Source organism: Equus asinus, chromosome 25 (genome assembly GCF_041296235.1).
Source record: "Equus asinus isolate D_3611 breed Donkey chromosome 25, EquAss-T2T_v2, whole genome shotgun sequence".
NCBI lineage: Eukaryota > Metazoa > Chordata > Mammalia > Perissodactyla > Equidae > Equus > Equus asinus.
Window position 1 is genome coordinate 29,639,796 of NC_091814.1, and position 18,136 is coordinate 29,657,931.

Consider the following 18,136-nt stretch of genomic DNA (forward strand, 5'->3'; position numbering starts at 1 on the left):
CTGATCAAACGCATTCCAAATATTCTCAAGGTCTTATGGAACCTTCCTCTCCTCCTAATCCACCACTCCCAACCACTCTAATGGCTGCTGCATGCTTTTTCAGTGCTTCAGGCACCACTGTTCCCTCTTCCAGCAGACTAGAAGAGCATCAAAGAGTGATTCATTAGGTATCCTAGGTAAATCAGTAATAACAAAAAGGAATGTCCACTGAAATATTGTCTGAGTAATTTTTCTTGAGTCTTTTCATACTTCCCCCTCTCCACTAGGCTTTAGAACTTCTGGAAGGAAATTTAACTTTCTCCATGCATTTTTGTTTTGTTCGTTTTTTAATTTCATTCTGCTGTTGGCAGTCCAAACTCATAACTGAAGTCACAACTTTTCCTAATTAGGTAGCTCTTCTCAGTAATGGCTTTCCTTCACCCCAGTCCAGATTCCACTGGATCTAACACTTGGCTTTATCGTGTTCAAGATCTGCTTTGAGTGTTGCTGAGCCTGCCCGCTCTGAACCAAAGTGCTTTTTCCCCCCATCTTTTGTTTGCCTTGTTACTCAGAAACGAATTATTTACATTTCTAGATAGGAATTTCCCACTTCTACTGTGCAAAGAAAGATTAGGGTTACACTTCTAAGTATCCTCGGAGTTCCACAGGCTACTTGCCCCTGGCTTTGGACCTTCATTCTAGAACTGAGGTTTCAAGTGCCTTTTGACTCAACTGAGTCTGAGCCCTAATTCTGCCCTCTTCTGCTCAGCTTCTTCCTAACTCAGAGCTCAGTCTCCACCTGACTTTCCCCCAGAGTTTTGCTATTACATGGCTGAACTCCAGTTTGGCAGGTGCTGCTGCTGGTTCACTCTCCGGTTTCCAGATATTTCCAGGTAAAATCTGAGAGCTTTGAGCTTCTGTTGGTGCACATCCAACAAGTATCACGAGGGCTGCGTCAGAGAGAAAGTCTCCAGCTCTGTTCCTTCTTGGGGCTCTGACCATGCTCCTATGCCTAGACAGCTGACACAGTGAGAAAGGTAATTACTGGTGCTCGGGGCCCCAGGAAAAGCAAGAGTCAAGGGCAAAATTAATGAGGAGAAGGAAGTTTAGACGAATCAATTTCAAATGCATTCATTCTGTATTAGGAATTTTAAGAATATGGTCAAATTGGAGTAATTTACACCAATTTGTGGGAGGTATAATAACTTGTTTTACTAACATTAATTTGTATTAACAATTAACAAATTGCTTTATCCGTGATATAACAAATTATTTATTAATTTCCATTTTATTAATGGAAAGATTGAGCTCCAAAATATTTTCAACAAGTTTTAATACTTTTAGGTACATACTATTACCATTACTAGAGGAAAATAAATAGATTTGTATAAATTCCTGGGGATCTGTGCTGGTAAACAAATAGGGATGAATTGCAAATAACTTCACTTTCTTATATACAAATATAAACATAAATTCACAAATGCTTAAAGTTCACATATTTTTAAAATGTTTATCTCTAGCTATATTTTTGTTTCTAATCATTGTCATATTTTTGCCATCTATAAAGCAAAAAATGAGATTATAATTGTTATCCCAAATTCTGAGAAAATTGAGTCTAAATTCATGGGTTATGTGTATAAAAGTTCTTGGTAAAGGTGATTTTTTATGTGACATGATTTCTTTTTTTTCCATTGGATAATTTAAAGCATATAAAAATTCTGTGTACTCATCATCCAGCTTCAACAATTATCAACTCATAGCCAATCTTGGTTTAGCCAGACCCACACCCACTTTGCCCACTCTTAGTTATTTGGAAGGCAATCTCAGATACATTACTTCATTTCTAAATATTTCAGTACGTATCTCTTAAAGAAAGCATTCTTTTTAAAAAACATAACCACAAACCATTATCATATCTAAAATTCAATAACAATTCTGTAATATCAAATATCTAGTTGGTGTTCAAATTTTCCTGATTGTCTCATAAATGTTTTTGTAATGGTTTATTTGTTCAAATTAGAATTCAAATAAGTTCTGCATATTGCAATTAGTTGATACATCTCTTAAGTCTCTCTTAATTTATAGATCTCTCCCTTTTTCTTATATGATTTTTTTATCTAATTTCTAACCTGAATTTTAAAATATATATTCAGAAATTCCCAGATGATCTCTTATAGCATTAAAATATAAGCTTCTGGATATTGAGGGAAGATGTACTGATTCCTTTCTATAGCTCTAAAGAAACTTAAGTCCAACTATATATTTTTAGACTTATTAAAATGCCTTAATACCACAGTGACATTGGGGCAGTCTTTTCTAAGGTAGATATGGAGGCTTCTTTCTTTTGAAAGTTTCTTCTACAGCAGAAAGATGAAAACAATTGAGAAAAGCCTGAAAGTTAGACAAAAAGAGTCAATGTAGGATTACAAACTTCTTCAGTGTTTGTCTGGGAATTGGACCTGATGATTTTTGACCATATTTAGTAAGAAGTCACATTTTCTTTCTTCTGTGTGTGTTTGGGGAGGAGGGGGGATCTATTTATTCTATCAATCCTCCATGCTTGTCTTTGAATTTCTTCTTCCTTGTTGACTAAATCAATGAAAGAAGGCCATATACTATTGGCCAACAGGTTTTGTGAGTTATTCAATTTTTTTTCCATAAACTCCTTCTTTTTCATTCCCTCAAAAATTCCCCAGTTGTTTATAGAATTCTGTCTTTAACTCAGTCTGTTGTTCAAAACCTGCCGTACTCTGATCCCAACTTATCTTTGTATTCTTCTCTCTCATTTCTTCCCCAGATGATTCTCTAGTCAAATTAGTCTGCTAACCGTGAATATTCCATGCATTTACCACTTCCCACCCTTGTTAGTATAATTCTCCCCAAATATAGAATGCCTTCCACCAACATAGCTACCTATCCAATTCCAATTCCTGCCTCTAGGAGGAATTTTCTTGTCATATCTAATTCATGGTATTCTTTCTCCTCCTATAGCACGTATTTTCTGCTTTCTTTTGACATTTGCCACTTAACTACTCATGTTATGCCTTAGCATCCCAACAGGATGCAAGTATGCCCCTTAATATTCTCCATGGAGTTTAGTGCAACAATCTTATGTCCACTGTGTTAACAAAAATTCATTTAGTATGAGGCTCTGGAAAGGTCATATTTGAACTCTAGGCTTTCTGTATAGGTAACAATATCACCTTCACACAAGTATGTATTTTGGAACTACTCTTTTCAGAGGAACATGCTGAGTGCCTGTGGCATGGAGAGAGGTATAAAATGTACTCCCTCCTCTCAAGGTGCAAAAGTTAGAATAAAGATCTGTCCATCTATGTATCTACCCATCAACATAGATCCACACACACATCATAATACAACTGCCAAATCAGTAAGACAGAATAGAGCATCGTTAAGAGCTCAGATTCAGGGGGAAACAAACTTCAGTTGTACTCCATTCATTGAATGAGCTTGTGTGATTAATTTACTTAGTCTTTTATTTACAATTTATTTCTTCTGTTCGTCTGTTTCTTCATCTGTAAATGATGATGATAATGACACAAATAATAAAGTTGTTCTGAGAATTAAATGGAATATCGTATTGTGAATTGCTTAACACAATGGTACAGAGATACTCCTGCTTTTACTAACAAGTGCTATACTATATAGTTCGGAGAAACCAAAGACTTTTGTGTGCCAGAGGCAGTCAGGGAAGTTCACAGGTGCGATATTGTAAGTTATAAGAAAAATATATATTTCTCATGTTTATTTGGTCTTTGTCCACAATTCCTGGCTCACAGTTCCCCAAACCCTGAGAATTTCCTAGGTGATGAGAACAACAAAGCTGTCTTTTGTGATGTTAATGAGGTGACTTTGGACCCAACCTAAGGATGGGGGCTGTTGCCAGGGGAGCCAACTACATGATTAAAGGGCTGGAACTTTCAGTCCCACCCCCCTGACCTCCAGGAAGGAGAGAGGAGCTGGAAATTGAATCAGTCACCAACGGCCAATGATTTAATCAATCATGCCTTTGTCATGAAGCCACCATAAAAAACCAAAAGGTTCCAAAAGCTTCTGGGTTGGTGAACTTTCAGAGATGCTGGGAGAGTGGCAGGCCAGGAGAGGGCATGGAAGCTCTATATCCCTTCCCACATACTTTCCCCTATGTATCTCTTTCATCTGGCTGTTGCTGTGTTATATCCTTTTACAATAAACCAGTGATCTAGTAGGTAAAAATGTTCCTGTGAGTTCTGTAAGCCACTCTAGCAAATTAATTGAACTGGAAGAGGGGGTCGTGGGAACCTCTGATTTATAGCCATAGGTCAGAAGAACAGGTAATAGCCTGGACTTGTGATTGGTGTATGAAGTTGGGAGAGGATGCAGTCTGGTAGGACTGAACACTTAACTTGTGGGATCTGACGCTATCTCTGGGTATCTAGTGTTAGAATTGACTTGGATGGTAGGATACCCAGCTGGTGTCTGGAGAATTGCTTGGTTCAACAGACACCACACACACACACATTGAAATTGGGTCCAGGAACACTAAAAAGACCAGGGAAGGTGGGAATTGAACTAGATGAATGTAGGGGAGGATCAGGGAATGGTAGGGAGAAAGGATTGCATAAGTAAAGATACAAATGTGGGAACACAAGGCATGATGGGAGAATGCTCTCTGAGCATGAATTTTCAATGAGAAAAGCCAGGAGAAAGTTTTTCGAAATACCCCGGGGTTGCTATATGATTATAATCTTTTATTTATAGAAAATAAAATTATGAAGCCTCTTTCATTCCCAATAAGACATCTTTCCTAAAGTCTCTTTCTTTAAAATTATCTGTATTTACCAATGTATTACAATTTTTTATTAAATTCCCTAAACAAAAACTTATGAAATTGGATACAATGTCTTTTCATATGGGCTAATTCTTATTTCATTATTCAAGTAAATAAAAAAAGTCTTTGCCTAAGATTCTTTTCTATAAAAGATTCAAAAACACAGAGTATTCTTGGGGTGGATGGGTAGGAAGGTGCTTGGGGGTTGTGGATTTGCACAGTCCTTACAAGTTTTCACAGAGCAATGTCTCTTTCACAAATATTCTTGAATAACTGCAGTTAAAAAAAGGAAAAAACTTTGTTGCTGACTCTAAGTTGTATTATCTAAAGATCCTTCTTTGTCCCAAATTAGCCCGTTCTCCCAGCTGAGGCAGCATGTTGTCAACAGCATGAACTTTGTGGAACAAAACTGCACTGACGCTCCTCCCTAGTTGTGCAACTTGGGCAAGCTACTTCATCTTTCTGTTTCCTCGTTTGCAAAATAGCCACAATAATAGTGCCTACCTCATAGAGATGTTTGGGAGGACTGAATGAGTTAATATTTGTTAAATGCTTAAAATATTGCCTGACACACTATAATAAACACTTACACGCTTTGTTAAATATTTAAATTTATTGAAAACAATAGTTCTATGCAAGGTGATGAGTCAATTCCCTTTCCCCCACATACCCACTTTCCTTAATTCCCAGACACTTGGTAATATGGGGGCACGCCCTTCCTCTGTGAATTATTCTAAGTTGTCTTATGGGCAGTGAAATTGATTGAGAAGGATAAATCCCTTAGTTGTGTGCTTTTTTCTCTAATGAGTCAGAAAAACCTCACTCTCTTCCTCTCTCTCTCTCTTTCACCATTCGAGCTTGCAGGCCTCCACCCAGAATTAAACACGGACACTCTAAAGACATTAGTAAATTAGTATCGGTCACTACTGTGGTGGAGTATGAATGCAAGGAAGGATATGCTCTGGTTGGAGAAGCTAAAATCTCCTGCATGTTTTCAAGATGGTCATCTCCAGCTCCTCAATGTAAAAGTTATCCCAGCTCCCTGGGTTAGAATAGTGCTAAGCAGATAGAACCACTGTGGAGTGGTTTAGAAGTGACTCTGAGAGAAAGAGTCCTCCCAGCCAGAGGCAGAGCTGCCATAGGCATGGACTTGAGTGCTGAATGAGGTCCATCATGGTTTAATTCCAAGTGTCCAAGAAATAACACCCTCAGGTTCTTGTGCAGGCCAGAACCTTTCATGAGAGAGTTGACCTATGGAGTTGACCTCCCTGTTGGTTAAGCAGCTATTATGGCAGAATAAGTAAAGTGTTCCTAAGCAGGTTATTTACATCATTTTACTCGTAACAATTCCAGGAACTATGTTGCTGTTTTATTTTACACAGAGGAAAACTGAGGCAGGAAGAGAGGTCCTATAGTGCAGAAGTAAAGAGCTCAGAATCTAGAATAGATACTCCTGGGCTCACACTCTGGCTCTGCCACTTAAAAGTTGCTGTGTCACTTGGGGCAAGGAATTTAACTTCTTGGTGCCTCAGTTTTCTTGTCTCTACAATGGAGATGATCACAGTGCCTCTCTCACAGAGTTGCTGAAGGCTTGCACGAAATAATGCAAGTAACGTGCTCAGTACATAGACTGATATACTACGAGTGCTCAGTAAATATTAGCCAGTGATGGTGTTGGTAGAGGTGGTAGTGGTGGTAGTAGTGGTGGCGGATCAGTAGTGTGGAAAGAAAAGGTAGAATTCAGCAATGTTTCTTATCTCTTTTATTATGATGTTATCGTGCTAAAATGTGTTTCCTCTGAGATATGTTAAGAAAATGTGTTTTGATTACAGCTCTGTGCCTAAAACCAGAAATAACAAATGGAAAGCTGTCTGTGGAGAAGGAGCAGTATGTCAACCCTGAAACTGTCACCACCCAGTGTGACCTGTGTTATAGGATGATTGGCTCCCAGAGTATCTCTTGCTCAGGGAAAAAGTCTTGGAATCCAGATGTGCCCAAGTGCAAGAGGGTAAATAATACTCATTCAATGAATTTTATGTCATATGATATCTTAAAATAAATTACATGAAAATAGGATGGTTCATAAAATAGGAAAAGTGATAATATACCCTAAAGGACTACCTCAGTTGTTGGGGTTAATTTATAAGGTGTCTACTGGTTCTTCCCACCTTGAAGCATTGTGATGAGTCTGCAGTGGGAGCAAAGTTTGTTGCATCTATTTTATAACTGATCAGCCCAGGTCTGTGAACAGGAGAGCCTTATTGATACCAGCCCTGATATCAGTTTCCCTACATTAAATCCCAGCATATATGAGCTTAAAATCAAAACACTCATCTCCTTTGCCTGCTTACTCCTTGACTTCCTGGCACCAGAATCCACCATCCCCTATGGAGGCAGACAGCCAAGGATAGCCACCTGGATTCTGTTATCTCAACCTCTTCCTTCCTACAAGCAGCCTCCCAAGGCCTAATGTAGGTTGGTGGGAAAGCTCCAACCAGCAAGGCCACGGGCTCCCCCTGCCCCCTACAAGCAGACACATTCCTTGCAACCTTTAAAATCCCTCACCTCCCATCTTTCAGGGAGATGAGACAAATTTGAGGGCTCACTCTTGTCTCCCAGCTGACATCATCCAAAATGAAAACCCTTTCCTTACCGTAAGCCTGGTGTTCCAGTTTTTATTTGGCCCTTCTTGTGTAGTAGGTAAAGAACCTGTGTTTGTATCTGGTAACATCATTGACCAGGTATCCTGGCCCTAGCACTCAGTATTTTCTCCAATATATGATGTGCTTTTGTTCCATTTCTGGTTGGTTAGAAAAACTGATGTGCCAGTTGTTCTTTCAGACATTTTTGGGAATTCCCTTGCTGCTTAAATGTCCCCTCTGCTTGAGCTGATATTGAGTATTACCTCAGAACAGATCTGGATTCAGCTCTCAGGGAAATATTTTGCTAGAATCCGAAGTATTTTTCTGGAGTTTCCTGCCCATCAATCAGTCCTTGGGTCATTCTTCACCTTCCAATCTTCCTCCTATCACAAGACATCCTTAAGAAGCACAACCCTTTACAAGGGTGGGGAAACTTCCCCAAATCTCTCTTTTGATTTTCTCTTTCAAGTCCATGAAGATTGTGAGATAGTCCTGAAAGGCAAAAAACTCTTAGTAACTCCCAAGTCCCCAGGACTCAAAAGCAACCGTGGAGTTACATAAACTGTCTCTGAGATTAGAAAAATAGAGCAAGAGAGAGACAAGGAAAAAACCACTTAGATACACTACACCTCTTTTTGCAAAACTATGGGGAAAAGATTCGCTTTTCTGTACAGCTCTAGAGAGAAAAACCTCAGTTTATCAATTTCACTTAAGCATTATCATTTATTGCAATAAAAAATGTTGGTAAAACTTGCTAATACACATAGTGACCCTGGAATGTGGAACTATTGATACCTTATATATCATTATCACTAAGCTTAAGTTTTCACTTTTCTGGATTTGGCAGGCTAGCTGAAATAAATAATTACCTATTAAAAATCAGTCTGTCCTACTTTTCATTTGGATGTCTACACGTACAAGTGCCCTGCACAAGTTCATTTCCTACAGTTAGTTAAGTTTCTTTTCCATTTTATTATATCTCAGTGAGATCATGAAGGGCAATAAGTTTACATAGTAGTAGTGATACTGACCCTGATATCAGTTTCCCCACATTAAACCCAGCATATATGGGGTTAAAACCAAAACACTCATTCCCTGCTTACTCTCTGGCTTCCTGGCTCCAGAATCCACTATCCTCCATGGAGACAGACACCATCAAGGACAAGCACTTGGATCATCTCCTCCCCACAAAGAGATACAGGCTGGTGGGAAAGCTGCTGACCAGCAAGGTCATGGCTCCCTCCTCTCTGCAAGTGTCTCAAGGCCAAAGACAGGCTGGTGGGAAAGCTCCGACCAGCAAGGCCATATTCTCCCCCTCCCCTACCTAAAACCCCAAATAAAAACCCTTCCTTTTAGCTTTTCGGGGAGTTTGGGATTTCAGCGTTAGCTGCCCTCTCTCGTTGCTCAGCGCTGTGCAAAAATAAAATTCCTACTTTCTTCCACCACACCCGGTGTCAGAAATTGGCTTGCTGTGCAACGGGTGAGTGAACTCGCTTCAGGTTCGGTAACAGTGTTCCTGCAATTATTTCTCTCTCTTTCTGCACATCAGGTGCCTATTGCTAGCTCATAAGAGATTGTTATCTTTGGTGATTGTAAACATCCCTCTTCTTTTTCTTCCTTATCTCTTGATTGCCATTCCCCAATCCCTTCTCTCTATCTTCCAGGAACCCAAACTAATGTGTGTGATAGATGTCCTTAAACATGCATTAAGGTTTAGGGTGTGTATATGTTCATCATTTTCCTTGCTCTGGAATGCTGTAGAATATTCCATAAATGTATCCCCCCCCATTTTACTTATTCCTTCCCTTTGTGTGAAGCCCTAGTTTGCTTCCAATTCCCCTTTACCACAAAAAACTCTATGATAAATATCCTTCTAGATGTCTGTTTTGTGCCCATCTCAGCCTATCAATAATCAATGCTGTGGCTGGACCAGCCCTTGTGGTTCCTATTATAATTGCAAAATGCTTTTCAGCAATAACCATCAGGAAACTTTGGAAAAATAAAGTATTATTACTTACAGGACCTAGAAATCACACAGCACATCTGGGGTCACACAGTGAGGTCACAGATAGAAAAAGAGAGAGCACAGGCCTGGGGTTCTGCTTTTATTGAGGTTGAGGGTGAGAGCCTAGAGTTTCACAGGCTCACACTTTATTTGTGAATTTAAAACATCAGAGTAGGAATTTAAAGCACGGGAGAGGAAAAAACAAGTGGCCTGATCTGTCAGTTATTGAAATCAACCAAGATCTCTAAAACAAAGGAGCCTCAGTGTGGGGAGGTGGACTGGCTCTTTACCTAGTCATGTAGCCAGCAATGTGTTTATTTGACACAGTCATTTTTGAAGGGGATGCCTCTTTGAAGTGGATGCCTTGGCAATCAAAGCTTAAGTCAGGTACTTGCATCACAAAAAAGAAAAAAAAAAAAAACAATTGTCAGGGCTTATACTACAATGTCTCTTTACAAAACTGCTTGAGCCTTTCTCTTGGATATGTGCTCAAGAAAAGAGTTGCAGTGTAAATTTACTTCATTGTACAGGAGAGTTCTTTTCTCTCCACATTCACACAAAATACAGTATTATTTACCTTACTAATTTTTGCAATTGTGACTTTCTTATTATCCTTTTAGTGTCTGTAGAATCTGTAGTCACACTTATTTCTGATGTTGATAATTCATATCTTCTCTCTTTTTTCTTCCTGACCATGTAACCACAGGACCTCTAGGACCAGTTCAACTGACCCCATCTTATCAACAAAGTACTTACAAGTGCCTTTTCAGGAACTGAGAATCCTGCTTTGTCCAGTTCAGGCCTGTTGTGACTACCAACCCATCAACTGGGCCTGGGCAAATGCTCCATAAGTGACCTTTATGACATCAAGGGGCTGAAGACTTGACCCTCAGATCACACTAAAATCAACATTTTGTGAACATGCATCCTATGAAGAGGCATGAAGCTTGGCTACACTGGCACAGATCATCTATTACTTTACTTGTCCTTACCTCCCATCATCTACCTCCATACTTCAGACTGCTCTGCCCTTCATCCCACATATTGTGCCCCAAGCCCTGGATTGGAGAGACAGATCTGAGAGCATATGCCTCCTGTCTCCTTGCAGATCAATCTAACAATAAAGCTATTTTCTTTTCCCAAAAGCTGATGCCATAATAATTGGCTTTTTAAATGCACATTAGATAAGAGAACCCCAATTTTGTGCAGTAACAACCAGTCTGGCTATAAGTTTATCAATTTTATTGCTTGTCATATAACCAGCTTTTGGTTTCATTGATTTGCTCTGTTGTTTTTCTCTTTGCTATTTCATTGATTTCTACTTTGATCTTTATTCCTTCTGCTTACTTCGGGTTTAATTGGCTCTTCTGTTTCTAGTTTCTTAAGGTGGAAACTGAGGTCATTGACTTAGATCTTCTTTTCTAATGTAAGCATTTAATCTATAAATTTCTCCCTGAGAACTACTATAACGGCATTCCACAAATTTTAGTATGTTGTGCTACAAATTCATTCAGTACAAAAGACTTTCTAATTTCTTTTCAATATCTTCCTTTGATCCATGGGTTACTTAAAAGTGTGTTATTTAATTTTCAAATATTTTGAGAATTTTGCAAGTATCCTTCTGTTATAGATGTCTAATTTAATTCCAGTTTGAACAGACAGCATACTGTGTATGATTTGAATCCTTTCAAAAGTTTCTTGGTGCATGTTTTCTGGCTTAGATTGTGGTATCTTGCTAAATGTCCCATGTGCATTTGAAAAGATTGTATATTTTGCTACTCTTGTGGGACATTTTCTATAAATGTCAATTAGGTAAAGTTGGTTGCTAGTATTATTCCGGTCTTCTCTATTCTTGCTGATTTTCTGTCTACTTGTTCTGTAAATTATTGAGAGAGGGCTATCAAAATTCCCAGTTATAATTGTGGATTTGTCTATTTTTCATTGCAGCTCTCAATTTTTGCTCCATGTATTTTGAAGTTCTCTTATTAGAGGCATAAATGTTTAGAATTTGTTTATGTCTACTTGATGAATTGACCCATTTATCATTATGTGATGACTTTATCTTTGATAATGTTCTCTCTTCTCAAATATATTAAAATATAATTTGTCTGATCTTAATACAACCACTTCACCTTTATTTTTCCATAAATTGCTAGAATAAATTCTGAGAGCCAAAAATGTGAGCCACATTGTGTAATTTTCTAGTAGTCACATTAAGAAAGGTAAAAATAAACAAGCAAAATTAATTTTAATAAATTTTATTTAACCCAAATTTGCAAAATATTCTCATTTCAACATGTAATCAATATGTTATTAACGTGATATTTAACATTCTTTTCTTCATATCAAACCTTTAAAATCCAGTATGATTTTATATTTATAGCACATCTAAATTTGAACTAGCCACATTTCAAGTGCTCAATAACTACATGCGGCTAATGGCTACCTTATTATACCATGCGATTATAGATTTTTCTGCAACACAAATGTTAACAAATATTGAAAGAGAATATGTGCTTATGTTTTCATAATTCTGGTGTTGGATTTGACCTTTTAAAGTACTCCTTAAAATCTTGAAGCCCTCAAAAAGAAATGTGTAGAGGATGTAATGCCAGGTATGAGAGAGGAGGATGTTTATCTATGGGTAGAATGCAAAATCTTACAGGAATGCCATACTTGAAGTGAAGAAGTAGTAGAGATTAAAATAACTCAAAGCTCTAATTCCTCCAGCTCTTAAAAATGGTGAGTTACCAAAATTTTAAATATGGAGCTCTTGATTTGGAAACCATTCCTATCATTGTATACAAAAGTGACAGACTTTTATCCAACAACAGACAGAATAGCTGTTTAGTGCTATAGACACCAGTGCAGATCTGGGGAATTAGAGATGATGGAGGAATGACTCAGGCCTCTAAAGAGTCCTGGTGGGAGTGGGATGAGTATGTTGAGTACATTCACCACCTCTGATCAGAAAGCTATTTAGAGGAAGCCTGAGACCTAGGTTAGAGACTACCCTCTCATGGCAAATGGCAAAAAATGGCCACAGATGCTTCCTGTCCTTGTATCCACATCCTTAACAATCCCTCTCATTAGAGGTTGAGTCTTTATTCATCCCATGAGTTGGGCTGCCTGTGATTCGCTTTGGCCAATGGGACAAAATAGCAAATATGATGCAAGCAGAGACTTGCAAAACACTTTGTGCACTGGGACTTGCCCTGTTACTGTTCTTGGAACCCTGTGTCCACTACCATGTGAACAAGCCCAGGCTAACCTGCTGAGTGAGGAAAGATAGATGCCCCTTCTTTGCCCCATTTGATAGACAGTCAATTGCCAGACATGAGACCATCAGGACTAGCCAGTCCCCAGTCAACTGACCACAGACTCATGAGCTAGTGTAACTGAGATCAGCTGGGCCTGGGCCATATCAGAAAGACTGTCCAGAAGAATGCTTGTTTATGAACAGTTGTTTTAGGCAACTAAATTTTGGGATTGTTTTGCAGCAAAAGCCAATCAAAACACCCTTCTAACTGGCTTGCAGTTTGTTAAGCTAAGGCACAGAAAGGACTGCAGTTGTCAAATTGGCAGTTATGCCAAGTTATCAACCCCAGGCATCTTGCAAGGGTTCATTATATGTGGGACAGATTCAGCTTACAAAGAATTGATCTAGGCTTTGATACACGAAATAACTCACTTTTTGTTGTTTTGTTGGGGTGGTGGTTGGTATGGTTTTTGCGGGAGACTGTACGCAAGCAAAAATGACAGAGACCTTGAAGAAAGAGGCTGAGGTAGGGTACACATCCAAGGCATTCTTTCCAGACAAGTGGGGGTAGACCCTGACTCAGGAGTTGAGTGGGAATGGAAAGGAAGTGTGACAAAAAGCTTGTTCTCCTAATGTTGCCTGGGATCCTCTGATACCGAGGAGATTCTCTCTGTAATAGGTGTGAGAGAAGTGCCACAAGTAAGAGTGTGGACTTCGGCCATGGTCCTAAAGATCAGGCCTAGCAAAGAAGCAGGAAACAAGATGGGCTTCAGAGATTTGCATACAATGCTTTGGAGAACAGTGGTTCAAGGTGAGGGTGGTGAGGGAGATAAGGATAGGTATGCAAATAACTATTGTATTTTGTCTTCTTGCAATTTATCTGAGAGAGAATTGTGTAATACATTTGCTGAGGTAACATAATTTTTTGGAGGAAGTTAGCAATGAAGAGTGAAAATTTGTATCACAAAAAGTCAGTCCAAAAGGATGTGGACTGCACGTACAAGGAGCCCATATCTGGAGCATGGGCCTCCAGAAGGGGCCCAGAGTGCTCAGCCCAGCCTTAGGGGAGGAAATGAATCAGGGAGCCCATAGGATGACTTCAGAAGCTGTATAGCACTTGATGTGGCCCTTCCCTGCGTGTATTAGTTGGAAGGAGCTAGCTTTGCTCCCATAGCAAACAATCTCAGGGGCTTTAAACACAAAGGTTTATTTCTTGCTAACACTACATGCCTATCTTGGAGTGGAAGGGATGGGGAGTGGTGTCTGCTCTGGTACCATTGGAGAAGGAGACTCTGCTGCAGGAGGAAGGCATGTGGCAATCACATACTAGTTCTTTAAGACTTCACATTTTACTGGCAGAAGCAAGTCACTTTAAGGGAACTTTAAAAAGAATAGGGAAGAACAATCATACTACGTGCCTGAAAGGAGAAGAATCAGAATCATTGGTGAAGCACACTAATTACTACCACACTGGGACTACAGAAATTTCCAGTAAAAGCTATACAACCATACATGCTCATTCCTTTTGGCTTTCTTGTGAATACCAATTAAAGGCAATTTCTCAGTTGATCACATAGGAAGCAGAGCCTCTTTCAACAAGCATGAATGTAGGAGCACAGGCAGAGGGAGTCAGGAGGATGTAAGGACCAGAGGATTCAACAGGGAAGGCATAGCCTTGCCTAGAGCAGTTCAGGCCTCATTTGTCTGTAATAGCAATAAACTGACGATAACTCAAATGTTTATCAATAGAGAAGTGCTTTCAAATATGATGTACTCATGAACAGCGGAAATTATTCATTCATCAAATATTCATAGAGTACCTCCTATGTGTCAGGTAGTGTTCTAGGCACTGATGATAGAGCACTGAATATTTAAAAGTCCTTACAATTAAACTCAGCCATTAAAAAGAATGAGGTGCATTTATATGTAGTGATGTGGAAAGATATGTAAAATGTATAAAAAGAAAAAAGCATGTGGCAGAACAGCATGTATCATATGATTCCATTAGTGTAAGAAATTCTTATACATCTATATATATACTACACACATATATACACAATTTCATAATGATTTTCACTGGGGTTTGTATTTGGGAGTGGTTAGGAAGAGAAAGTATTTATTTGACATTTTATACTCATGTAACTTGAGCATGTTTTTATATATAATAGATATATAATATAATAATCAGAATTTTTATATTGATTATAATAGTAACAGAAAACATTAGCAGAATTTTTAAAGACTAACAAAAATCATATTTGGCTGCTGTCAATGAATAAGATCACAAATAGTAAGAAAATCAAAAATGTTTATTTGGGGTTTATTCAGGAGACATAGATTCAAGAATAAACTCAAAAGTACTCCAAGGAGAATAAAAGAAGCAAGGGTTTCTAAAGGCCAAAGAAATAAATTCCAGCAAAATTACATAGATTATTTTGCAAGATTGTGATTGGTGCTGGCAGCAACGGTTACTTCTTGGTTCTATGTGATTGGTTACTAAGGCCATCTCTAAGGCAGAAAGGCTTTATCTATGGGAGTAAACATATTTCTCGGAAGAAGTTCAGGATGATAGGAGTGACGCACAGTTCAAAAGTTTACATCCCACTAGGGGAGAGATGTGCATACGCCGTACATCCTTAGTGGCCTCCTGTCTCCATTTAGGTGCCTTTGACGTGTGTGTGTGTGTGTGTATGTGTGTATGTGTGACCATTTTGTAATCACCTTCCACTAACAAAGGTGTTAAAGAAACTAAAGACAGAGAGGAGGCAGTAGCAGAGCAGGACGTCAGGTTAAGGGATAAATTGGCTACAACAGATGGAGGAGGCATAGAGGGAACTAGAAGGGGAGAGTAGCACAAGGGGAGAGAAGGGGATAAAATGTAGAGGATGAGATTCAGAGCTGTGCTGGAGAAAACAGCCTCATATAGGAGGCTGGGCATCTCCATTTCACGGGGGGAAAGGAGAGAATAGGTGTGGATGCCATTTGGTTGTATATGAGGCATCCTTTATTTGGCTTCTGTTTTCCCTCTGAAGTAGGAAGAACATCCTCTCAAAGAGAGGGAAGAAGTAGGGAGGTTTGCATTTCAAGAAAGGTAGAGAAGGGTTGGAAATGTTGTAGAAAGTGTATAAGAGCAACTTGAATGAAGAGACTTAGAAATTCCAGAGTCAGAGTTGAGGGCCCATTGAAGCTGCTAATCATGACAAGCACTCTGCTTAATTTTATGGGGTTTTTTTCTAGAGTTCTGTTGGCATGGAAGAGCAGAGCCTTAATTCATGTAAGGTTTGGATTTTGCTACAGGGATATGATGAAAAGACAAAGGAGAAAAGCAGTGTAGGATATTGACAAAATATTGAAATAGTGCACCATTGCCTCTCAGTTGGGAAGAGAAGGAAAGAAATGAAAAAAGAGGAGCTGATGGATGGTGATGTCAAAAAAAAGTGTTCAATGGCAGGAGACCACTAAGAATGAACAAAGAGGAAGGACAAAACGTGTGGTCACAGAAAGACACATCTCAATTTTTTGTTCTTCAAGTAGAACAGCTCTGGATAAGGACAAATTCTAGGATGGCCATTGGGGAGGGTACTGAGTGAGGAGAATGTCACTGGAGATATGGACCTTGTTAACTTACAAAAACAGAAACCAGTTTAAGAGGTAAAGCGTTTATTTTGAATCAAAGAATTCCTATTAGGGGAGCACATATTCAGGTTGAAATGCAAATAGTGTCCCTCTAGGGAGTAAAAGTCAAAGGCTTTCAAAGGTAAAGAAGGGAGGTTTTCATGGCAAAGAATGTTAACTGGGGTTGGCGGCAGAAAGCTAATCTTGGCTAAACATAATTGATTTCTAAGGCTATTGCTAGAGGGAGACAAAAGTCCCTCACTGTGACGAGTTTCAAGTTTCTTGCAGCTTTCTCAAAATATTTGTGTCTTAACTCGGTTCAAAAGTCCATGTTCTGCCAGATGAGGACATTGTGCATAAGGCCCATTTCCTTAATGGCTTCCAAGCTCCATTTTAAAGCCTTTAGATATAAATGAGCTTTTTTTAACTTGTAAACCCAGGCTGCATGTCTGCATCATATCCAGTGCTGATAACTGTGAGGACATGTTTATTTTAATCAATCCTACAAACTTAAATAAGCTTTTAGTTACCAAAGATTAATTTTATCATATTAACTTGAATGAAATTTGGTTTAGTTTCTGTTACATTTAGAAATAATGTAAACACTTACTTTAAGCCAATTAAACAGAGCTCTTAATTTTGGTCATACCATCTGGAGGTAACATATCACACATGTATAACACACATAAACATACAGGTAGACACAGACAGAGACATTAAATTTTTGTTATGAATCAGGTCCAATATAAAACCCACTAGTTTCTGAGAAACATTTGAATTTCAAAGAATGGATTTTCGGTCCTAGAGAAGATAGGAGCAGAATATCTACATCATAAAGACACAGAGAAAGCAGTCAGGTTTTCTTCAAGATGGAGTTTCCGGGGCATATTTGCCTTATCAGTTTCTAATGTCTGAATCTTTTGTCTCAATCAATATCTAAGAGCATTTGGGGAGGAACAGGGGAGGCCCTGGGGTTGGCAAAAGACAAGTGAACTTTGAACTGTCTTCTAGAACCCTACTTCCAGCCTTGCAGACATTTGCAAGACAAAGACAGTTGCTTCAAAGTTTCTTTCAGAACCTTTTGTTCTTAAAAATAATCAAGGCAAGGCAAAGAGACACATTTTGGGGTGTCCAATTCTGCTCCCTACACTATCTTTTATGAGTAATATGGGTTTGGGGGATGATTGGAAGAGATGTTGTTTCTAGTATCCTGCCTGATGTAGAAAGTGGAAGAAATTAGTGGGCATCCAAATGAAACCTAACATCCTGCTCCCAGAGATCACAGAATGGGTCTGAATACTATTTGGGGGCATGTCTAACATGGGGGGCTTAGCTAATGCTATTACTTTTTATTTCTACCAAAGTAAAGAGGACCATGATAAACAATATTTGATAACTGTTTACTCAGAACCTGTCTAGGGATAATCCAAGCAATTAGGGTGCACTTCAAAGATGCTGAGCTGGGTCCCGTGGTCTCTGGTGATGTGCCTACAACTGACATCCTTCAATTCCCCACCAACTGTGACACATACACCCAGGCCAGGAATGCATGCACCTATCCCTGCCCATGTGTTCCAAAAAGACCACATTAGATTTCATAACAGAGCAATTCTCCTTCCAGCCCTACAATGCCATTTTAGCGGTGTAGTGCCAGAGATGCACCTAGTAGCCTCAGATCACCAACCCATCAAGTGGGCCTGCTCAAATGCTTGACAAGTGACCTTTTTGAGGTAAAGGAGCTAAAATCTCCCCCTCAGATCATAGCAATGTCTTCATTTTGTGAACATGTGCCCTGTGAAGAAGCA

General features: G+C 39.0%; 1 long non-coding RNA gene across 1 annotated transcript; it reads left to right on the top strand.

The window, feature by feature from the left end:
* Window positions 1–674: 674 nt before the first annotated feature.
* Window positions 675–11,726, top strand: LOC139042112 (uncharacterized). The gene is made up of 3 exons (XR_011498350.1): window positions 675–872; window positions 6,643–6,818; window positions 10,164–11,726. It is a non-coding gene; the product is annotated as an uncharacterized lncRNA (long non-coding RNA).
* The last annotated feature ends 6,410 nt before the right edge of the window (window positions 11,727–18,136 follow it).